Raw genomic sequence first — 11,249 nt, 5'->3', positions numbered from 1 at the left:
GATTAACGACAATTACTGCAGGAAGACTCTACTGTCTGACAACAGTTACTGCAGTAAGACTCTACTTACTGACAACAGTTACTGCTGGAAGACTCTACTGACTGGACGACAGTGACTGCTGGAAAACCCTACAGACTGACAACAGTAACTGCTGGAAAACTCTACTGACTAACAACATTTACTGCTGGAAAACTCTACTCACTTACAACAGTTACTGCTGTAAAACTCTTCTGACTGACAACTGTTACTGCCGGAAGATTCTACTGACTGACAACAGTTACTGCCGGAAAACTCTACTGACTGACAACAGTTACTGCTGAAAAACTCTACTGACTGACAACAGTTACTGCTGGAAAACTCAACTGACTGACAGCAGTTACTGCTGAAAAACTCTACTGACTGACAACAGTTACTGCTTGAAGACTCTACTGACTGAGAACAGTTACTGCTGGATGACTCTACTGACTGACGATATTTACTGCTGGAAGACTCTACTGACTGACGACAGTTACTGCTATAAGACTCCACTGACTGAAAAGAGGTACTGAAGGAAGACTCTACTGACTGACGACAATTAATGAAGGAAGACTCTACTGACTGACAACAGTTACTGTTAGAAGCCTCTACTGACCTGACGACAGTAGTTACTGCAGGAAAACTTTACTGACTGGCAACAGTTACTGCTTGAAGACTCTACTGACTGACAACAGATACTGCTGGAAAACTCAACTGACTGACAACAGTTACTGCTGAAAAATCTCCTGACTGACAACAGTTACTGCTTGAAAACTCTACTGACTGACAAAAGTTACTGCTGGAAGACTCTACTGACTGACAACAGTTACTGCCTGAAAACTCTTCTGACTGGAGTTTACCTGGAGTTTACCTGGATAGAGTTCCGGGGGTCAACGCCCCCGCGGCCCAGTCTGTGACCAGGCCTCCTGGTGGATCAGAGCCTGATCAACCAGGCTGTTGCTGCTGGCTGCACGCAAACCAACGTACGAGCCACAGCCCGGCTGATCCGGAACTGACTTTAGGTGCTTGTCCAGTGCCAGCTTGAAGACTGCCATGGGTCTGTTGGTAATCCCCCTTATATGTGCTGGGAGGCAGTTGAACAGTCTTGGGCCCCTGACACTTATTGTATGGTCTCTTAACGTGCTAGTGACACCCCTGCTTTTCATTGGGGGGATGTTGCACCGTCTGCCAAGTCTTTTGCTTTCGTAGTGAGTGATTTTCGTGTGACAACAGTTACTGCAGGAAGACTCTACTGACTGACAACAGTTACCGCTGGAAAACTCTACTGACTGACAACAGTTACTGCTGGAAAACTCTGCTGACTGACAACAGTTTCTACTGGAAAACTTCACTGACTGACAAAAGTTGCTGCTGGAAGACTCTACTGACTGACACCAGTTACTGCTGAAAAACTCTACTGACTGACAACAGTTACTGCAGGAAAACTCTACTGACTGACAACAGTTACTGCTGGAAAACTCTACTGACTCTCAACAGTTATTGTTGGAAAACTCTACTGACTGAGAACAGTTACTGCTGGAAGAGTCTACTGACTGACGACAGTTACTGCTGGAAAACTCACTGATTGACAACAGTAACTGCTGGAAAACTCTACTGACTGACAACAGTTACTGCTTTAAGACTCTACTTAGTGACAACAGTTACTGCAGGAAGACTCTACTGACTGGTCGACAGCGACTGCTGGAAAACCCTACAGGCTGACAACGGTAACTGCTGGAAAACTCTACTGACTGACAACAGTTACTGCTGGAAAACTACTGACTAGCAACAGTTACTGCTGGAAAACTCTTCTGACTGACAACGGTTACTGCTGGAAGACTCTACTGACTGACAATAGTTACTGCCTGAAAACTCTACTGACTGGCAACAGTTACTGCTGGAAATCTCTACTGACTGACAACAGTTACTGCTGGAAAACTCAACTGACTGACAACAGTTACTACTGAAAAATCTACTGACTGACAACAGTTACTGCTTGAAAATTCTACTGACTGACAAAAGTTACTGCTGGAAGACTCTACTGACTGACAACAGTTACTGCCGGAAAACTCTTCTGACTGACAACAGTTACTGCAGGAAGACTCTACTGAGTGACAACAGTTATTGCTGAAAACTCTGCTGACTGACAACAGTTTCTGCTGGAAAACTCAACTGACTGACAAAAGTTGCTGCTGGAAGACTCTACTGAGTGACACCAGTTATTGCTGAAAAACTCTACTGACTGACAACAGTTACTGCAGGAAAACTCTACTGACTGACAACAGTTACTGCTGGAAAACTCTACTGACTCTCAACAGTTATTGTAGGAAAACTCAACTGACTGACAACAATTACTGCTGGAAAACTCTACTGACTTTCAACAGTTACTGCAGGAAAACTCTACTGACTGACAACAGTTACTGCTGGAGAACTGTACTGACTGACAACAGTTACTGCTTTAAAACTCAACTGACTGACAACAGTTACTGCTGTAAGGCTCTACTGACTAACAACAGTTACTGCCGGAAAACTCTTTTGACTGACAACAGTTAATGCAGGAAGACTCTACTGACTGACAACAGCTCCTGCTGGAAAACTCTACCGACTGACAACAGTTACTGCTGGAAAACACTACTGACTGACAACAGATACTTTTTGAAAACTCTTCTGATTGACAACAGTTGCTGCTCGAAGACTCTACTGACTGACAACAGTTACTGCTGGAAAGCTCTACTGACTGACAGCAGTTTCTGCTGGAAAACTCTACTGACTGACAACAGTTACTGCTGGAAGACTCTACTGACTGACAACAGTTACTGCCGGAAAACTCTACTGACTGACAACAGTTAGTGCAGGAAAACTCTACTGACTGACAACAGTTATTGCTGGAAAACTATTCTAACCGACAACAGTTACTGTTAAAAAACTCTACTGACTAACAACAGTTATTGTTGGAAAACTCTACTGACTGACAACAGTTACTGCTGGAAGATTCTACTGACTGACGACAGTTACTGCTGGAAAACTCACTGACTGACAACAGTAACTGCTGGAAAACTCTACTGACTGAGAACAGTTACTGCTGCAAAACTCTTCTGATTGACAGCAGTTACTGCTGGAAGACTCTACTGACTGACAACAGTTACTGCAGGAAAACTCTACTGACTGACAACAGTTACTGCTGGAAAACTCTGCTGACCGACAAGAGTTACTGCTTTAAAACTCAACTGACTTACAACAGTTACTGCTGGAAAACTCTGCTGACTGATGACAGTTGCTGCCGGAAAAATCTACTGACTGACAACAGTTACTGCTGGAAAACTCTTCTGACTGACAACAGTTTCTGCTGGAAAACTCTACTGACTGACAACAGTTACTGCTGGATGACTCTACTGACTGACAACAGTTACTGCTGGAAAACTCTACTGACTGACAACAGTTACTGCTGGAAAACTCTTCTGACTGACAACAGTTTCTGCTGGAAAACTCCACTGACTGACAAAAGTTGCTGCTGGAAGACTCTACCGATTGACACCAGTTACTGCTGAAAAACCCTACTGACTGACAACAGTTACTGCAGGAAAACTCTACTGACTGACAACAGTTACTGCTGGAAAACTCAACTGACTGACAATAGTTACTACTGAAAAATCTCCTGACTGACAACAGTTACTGCTTGAAAACTCTACTGACTGACAAAAGTTACTGCTGGAAGACTCTACTGACTGACAACAGTTACTGCCGGAAAACTCTTCTGACTGACAACAGTTACTGCAGGAAGACTCTACTGACTGACAACAGTTATTGCTGAAAACTCTGCTGACTGACAACAGTTTCTGCTGGAAAACTCCACTGACTGACAAAAGTTGCTGCTGGAAGACTCTACTGACTGACACCAGTTACTGCTGAAAAACTCTACTGACTGACAACAGTTACTGCAGGAAAACTCTACTGACTGACAACAGTTACTGCTGGAAAACTCTACTGACTTACAACAGTTACTGCAGGAAAACTCTACTGACTGACAACAGTTACTGCTGGAGAACTCTACTGACTGACAACAGTTACTGCTTTAAAACTCAACTGACTGACAAGAGTTACTGCTGGAAAATTCTGCTGACTGATAACAGTTGCTGCCGGAAAAATCTACTGACTGACAACAGTTACTGCTGGAAAACTCTACCGACTGACAACAGTTTCTGCTGGAAAACTCTACTGACTGACAACAGTTACTGCTGTAAGGCTCTACTGACTAACAACAGTTACTGCCGGAAAACTCTTTTGACTGACAACAGTTACTGCAGGAAGACTCTACTGACTTACAACAGCTCCTGCTGGAAAACTCTACCGACTGACAACAGTTACTGCTGGAAAACTCTACTGACTGACAAAAGATACTTTTTGAAATCTCTTCTGATTGACAACAGTTGCTGCTGGAAGACTCTACTGACTGACAACAGTTACTGCTGGAGAGCTGTACTGACTGACAACAGTTTCTGCTGGAAAACTCTACTGACTGACAACAGTTGCTGCTGGAAAACTCTACTGACTCTCAACAGTTATTGTAGGAAAACTCAACTGACTGACAACAGTTACTGCTGGAAAACTCTACTGACTTACAACAGTTATTTCTGGAAAACTATTCTAACTGACAACAGTTACTGTTAAAAAACTCTACTGACTAACAACAGTTATTGTTGGAAAACTCTACTGACTGACAACAGTTACTGCTGGAAGAGTCTACTGACTGACGACAGTTACTGCTGGAAAACTCACTGACTGACAACAGTAACTGCTGGAAAACTCTACTGACTGACAACAGTTACTGCTGCAAAACTCTACTGACTGACAACAGTTACTGCTGGAAAACTCTGCTGACTGACAACAGTTACTGCTTTAAAACTCAACTGACTTACAACAGTTACTGCTGGAAAACTCTGCTGACTGATAACAGTTGCTGCTGGAAAAATCTACTGACTGACAACAGTTACTGCTGGAAAACTCTACTGACTGACAACAGTTTCTGCTGGAAAACTCTACTGAGTGACAACAGTTACTGCTGGATGACTCTACTGACTGACAACAGTTACTTCCGGAAAACAATTCTGACTGACAACAGTTTCTGCTGGAAAACTCCACTGACTGACAAAAGTTGCTGCTGGAAGACTCTACCGATTGACACCAGTTACTGCTGAAAAACCCTACTGACTGACAACAGTTACTGCAGGAAAACTCTACTGACTGACAACAGATACTGCTGGAAAACTCTACTGACTCTCAACAGTTATTGTAGGAAAACTCAACTGACTGACAACAGTTACTGCTGGAAAACTCTACTTACTTACAACAGTTATTGCTGGAAAACTATTCTAACTGACAAAAGTTACTGTTAAAAAACTCTACTGACTGACAACAGTTATTGTTGGAAAACTCTACTGACTGACAACAGTTACTGCTGGAAGAGTCTACTGACTGACGATTGTTACTGTTGGAAAACTCACTGACTGACAACAGGAACTGCTGGAAAACTCTACTGACTGACAACAGTTACTGCTGCAAAACTCTTCTGACTGACAACAGTTACTGCTGGAAGACTCTACTGACTGACAACAGTTACTGCAGGAAAACTCTACTTATTGACAACAGTTACTGCTGGAAAACTCTACTGACTGACAACAGTTACTGCTTTAAAGCTCAACTGACTGAGAACAGTTACTGTTGGAAAACTCTGCTGACTGATAACAGTTGCTGCTGAAAAAATCTACTGACTGACAACAGTTACTGCTGGAAAACTCTACTGACTGACAACAGTTCCTGCTGGAAAACTCTACTGACTGACAACAGTTACTGCTGGAAAACTCTACTGACTGACAACAGATACTTTTTGAAAACTCTACTGATTGACAACAGTTACTGCTGAAAGACTCTACTGGCTGACAACAGTTCCTGCTGGAAAACTCTACTGACTGACAACAGTTACTGCTGGAAAACTCTACTGACTGACAACAGATACTTTTTGAAAACTCTACTGATTGACAACAGTTACTGCTGAAAGACTCTACTGGCTGACAACAGTTACTGCAGGAAAACTCTACTGACTGACAACAGTTACTGCTGCAAAAGTCTACTGATTGACAACAGTTACTGATGGAAGACTCAACTGATTGACAACAGTTACTTCTGGAAAACTCTACTGATTGATACAGTTACTGCCAGAAAACTCTACTGAGTGACAACAGTTACTCCTGGAAAACTCTACTGACTGAGAACAATTACTGCTGGAGAACTCTACTGACTGACAACAGTTACTGCCGGGAAACTCTACTGACTGACAACAGTTATTGCTGTAAAACTCTACTGACTGACGTCAGTTACTGCTGGAAAACTCTACTGACTGACAACAGTTAGTGCTGGAAAACTCTACTAACTGACAACAGTTACTGTTGGAAAACTCTACTGACTGACAACAGTTACTCCTGGAAAACTCTACTGAGTGACAACAGTTACTGCTGAAAATCTCAACTGACTTACAACAGTTACTGCTAAAAAACTCTACTGACTGACCACAGTTACTGCTGGAAAACTCTACTGACTGACAACAGTTACTGCTGGTAAACTCTTCTGACTGAGAGCAGTTACTGCTGGAAAACTCTACTGACTGACAACAGTTACTGCTGGAAAACTCTACTGACTGACAACAGCTACTGCCGGGAAACTCTTCTGACTGAGAACAGTTACTTCTGGAAAACTCTACTAACTGCCACCAGCTACTGCTGGAAAACTCTACTGACTGAAAACAGTTACTGCTGGAAAACTCTACTGACTGACAACAGTTACTGCTGGAAAACTCTACTGACTGACAACAGTTACTGCTGGAAAACTCTACTGACTGACAACAGTTACTGCTGGAAAACTACTGACTGACAACAGTTACTGCTTGAAAACTCCACTGATTGACAACAGTTACTGCTGGAAGACTCTACTGATTGACAACAGTTACTGCTGGAAAACTCTACTGACTGACAACAGTTACTTCTGGAAAACTCTACTGATTGACAACAGTTACTGCTGGAAGACTCTACTGATTGACAACAGTTACTGCTGGAAAACTCTGCTGATGACTACATTTAATAAAACAAGTTTCGACTTCCACTTTGAGTTATGCAAATTTAAGAATTGCCAATTGTATTAAACAAATTAGTAGCGTGCAAAACTAGAGTATGAGTCTTGTGGTCGACTTCAAACTCTCCAGCAGTGATGTATTGAAACTAGAAGTAAGTTTTGTTTCGGATTTTGGATTTGTAGATGGTAATTTTTCCCCCTTTTTTTTGTTTTGTTTTATCAAAATGGATTCTTATAGAGGCTGGCTTGTGATGTAGTTCAGCTGGGCTTGTGAGGTCTCTAGGGAGACCTAATTTAACCAATTACATGGTCACTCCTTGCCTTGGCAAACGTTTGTCAGCCACACCCACGTCTGAGATCTTTTGTTCTTGACGGCGTCAGACCTAGGCGTCAGGTCGTACACGTGGTTGTGGAGGGTGCTTGGACCGCGATAAAAGCCCAAGGAGGAGCTGAGCAAGGAGATTCGTGTGGAGCTCTGGCCTGGGTGCAGAGCGCTGAGCACACAGATGTCGAGAGCAGCTCTGGCCGGTGTGCAGGGCTCGGAAGAAGGCTGTTGAAGTCTCTGGAGGAGACTGTTGGAGGCATTGGGCAGAGTACTGGCTTGGCGCAGTACTCGTGCTGTATTGGTATTAGTTCCTGTGATGAACTGTCCTCTGAACTATATTGTAAGTTATATTCATTTTGGTCAAGTTGATTGTATTCCCTGTCTCACTGCTTATGTGTAACATCCCATTTATCTAAACCACAATAATGTTCTGTTCCCAAATATATTATTGTACAAAGACTTAATAATAAACTGTGTTTGAGTAGAATAGTAATATTCACTGTCCCCGTTATTTACTCATTTCTCCATTTATTTATGTTTAGTTAAAGTAGTGAGAGGGTGAGTAGTGTGGAGTGGTGGGTAGAGTAATGAGAGGTGAAGTTGTAGTCACCAGTGACCTAACATTACCTACCTACCGCTCACCTCTCCTGTCATCTCCTACCTACCTCCGCACTCATCCCTCCTACTGCCTTGCCTGTCCCCTACCTACCTCCGCTAATCATCTCTCCTACCACTTCGCCTGCCTGTCCCCTGCCTACTGACTCCCTCCTCTTACCCCCATATTCCCCTAACCATTACCCCCTACATGACATGGTGTCTAAGCGGTGGTGATTCTTATTATTTTTATAGTAGGAATCAGTCCCATGTGCCTTTTTTGAGTGCTCGGTTATACTTATGTAATGCTACCAGTTTTTTTCTTGTGTGTGTAAAGCTAAAGTAAATATCTCTATGATATTATAATCCTAGTGACCTTAACTGACCTTTTTTTTTTAGACGGTGGGTCTGAGTAATTGTTTGGGTGTAATATTATATTTGGTGGAGTTGGTTGTTTGTTTAAGATAAATGGTGGAGAATATCAGTATTTGGGTGAGACTTTTGGGGGAAGCAATTACTGGCCGAAATTGAATATTTACAGAGGAATGAGAAGTCACGTAGCCCGCCTTGGAAGACTAACCCACAACTGCCACCCATTGAAGAGCTGCCTATGATTGTTATCCTGCCCAGCTGATGTGCCCCAGTAGATGTACTGCTGCCCTGGTCTGTCATCCATTGTAGTGGGTGTCTGTCTCCGTCACCCAGTCTCTGTGACCATCACCCACGGACCGCCAGTTACCTGCAGTTGCCAGGGATGGGTGACCACATCTCTGTTAATCACCTGAAGTGACCCCACCACCTCATCTCACCTCGAGCATCTGACCATAGCCTGCTGCTGCTGATGTCGGCTGCTTATGATGCTGCGGTTTACTGAGATGCTGGGGCCGTGCTGCGATGCTGTAGCCGTGCTGTGTGCTGCTGTGATACGGCCGTGCTGTGATGATGGCTATGCTGTGGCCGTACTGTGTGCTGCTGTGATACGGCCGTGCCGTGCTGTGATGATGGATATGCTGTGGCCGTGCTGTGATGCTGCGATGCTGCCTAGCTCAAGAGGAGGAGATGGCGTCATGGCGGTGATGCTGCAGTGGTGTGTGAGGGATTCTGACTGGTGTGCCAGGACAGGAGAATCTACTATGAAGGAGTTGCCATCTTCGGAGATGTGGAAGGACGTGAGCCGCGGAGATGGACTCCAGCTGATGGGACCAGCCTGCTATCAAGGGTGGTATGGAGGTGTATCTTGCCTTGCTGGTCGACCTGTACGACCGGTATGCGGGGATGTCCTGCCAGCCATGAGAGAGGCCCTGTTGAACTGTATGCAAGGGTTCTAAAGGAATGTAAAGAGGAGCTAAGCAAACCTTTGGCTAATCTTTTCAACATGTCACTACAAACTGGCAAGGTGCCAGATAAGTGGAAAATAGCAAATGTGATACCTATTTTCAAAACAGGTGACAGGTCCTTAGCTTCAAACTATAGACCAATAAGCCTAACCTCCATAGTGGGAAAATTTATGGAATCAATAATTGCCGAGGCAGTTCGTAGCCACCTTGAAAAGCATAAATTAATCAACGAATCTCAGCATGGTTTTACAAAGGGGCGTTCCTGCCTTACGAATTTGTTAACTTTTTTTCACTAAGGTATTTCAGGAGGTAGATCATGGTAATGAATATGATATTGTGTATATGGACTTCAGTAAGGCTTTTGACAGGGTCCCACATCAGAGACTATTGAGGAAAATTAAGGCACATGGAATAGGAGGAGAAATTCTTTCCTGTATAGAGGCATGGTTGACAAATAGGCAGCAGAGACTTTGCATAAATGGGGAGAAATCAGAGTGGGGAAGCGTCACGAGCGGTGTTCCACAGGGGTCATTGTTGGGCCCCCTGCTGTTCACAATATACATAAACGACATAGATGAGGGCATAAAGAGCGACATCAGCAAGTTTGCCGATGACACAAAAATAGGCCGTCGAATTCATTCTGACGAGGACATTAGAGCACTCCAGGAAAATTTGAGTAGACTGATGCAGTGGTCGGAGAGGTGGCAGATGCAGTTTAATATAGACAAATGCTAAGTTCTAAATGTTGGACAGGACAATAACCTTGCCACATATAAACTAAATAATGTAGATCTTAATATTACGGATTGCGAAAAAGATTTAGGAGTTCTGGTTAGCAGTAATCTGAAACCAAGACAACAGTGCATAAGTGTTCGCAATAAAGCTAATAGAATCCTTGGCTTTATATCAAGAAGCATAAATAATAGGAGTCCTCAGGTTGTTCTTCAACTCTATACATCCTTGGTTAGGTCTCATTTAGATTATGCTGCACAGTTTTGGTCACCGTATTACAGAATGGATATAAATGCTCTGGAAAATGTACAAAGGAGGATGACAAAGTTGATCCCATGTATCAGAAACCTTCCCTATGAGGATAGACTAAGGGCCCTGAATCTTCACTCTCTAGAAAGACGTAGAATTAGGGGGGATATGATTGAGGTGTATAAATGGAAGACAGGAATAAATAAAGGGGATGTAAATAGTGTGCTGAAAATATCTAGCCTAGACAGGACTCGCAGCAATGGTTTTAAGTTAGAAAAATTCAGATTCAGGAAGGATATAGGAAAGTACTGGTTTGGTAATAGAGTTGTGGATGAGTGGAACAAACTCCCGAGTACAGTTATAGAGGCCAGAACGTTGTGTAGCTTTAAAAATAGGTTGGATAAATACATGAGTGGGTGTGGGTGGGTGTGAGCTGGACCTGATTAGCTTGTGCTACCAGGACGGTTGCCGTGTTTCTCCCTTAAGTCAAGGTGACCTGACCTGACTAGGTTGGGTGCATTGGCTTAAGCCGGTAGGAGACTTGGACCTGCCTCGCATGGGCCAGTAGGCCTGCTGCAGTGTTCCTTCGTTCTTATGTTCTTATGAATACGGTCCAGTGATTATGGCCGCCTTGTTTTATGAGGCCAGTGAATCCTAGTAGTGGCATAGGATAATGGAGGGTCTTAGCTGCGATGCCTGCTCTGTTTCGATTTTCAGATGTTGTAGTGTGCATGTGAAGTGTGCCGAAAATGCGACCTTGGTGGTCGTGAAGTGGTCCAGTTGCAGTTACTTGAAAGAATGCAACCCGTTGAAGCAGTTTTCCACGCCATAGAAGCCTAGAGAGGTTTGGCCCAATGGTTAACGTGCGAGGGTGA

This window comes from Cherax quadricarinatus, unplaced genomic scaffold (genome assembly GCF_038502225.1).
Source record: "Cherax quadricarinatus isolate ZL_2023a unplaced genomic scaffold, ASM3850222v1 Contig40, whole genome shotgun sequence".
NCBI lineage: Eukaryota > Metazoa > Arthropoda > Malacostraca > Decapoda > Parastacidae > Cherax > Cherax quadricarinatus.
This window is presented reverse-complemented; position numbering follows the sequence as displayed.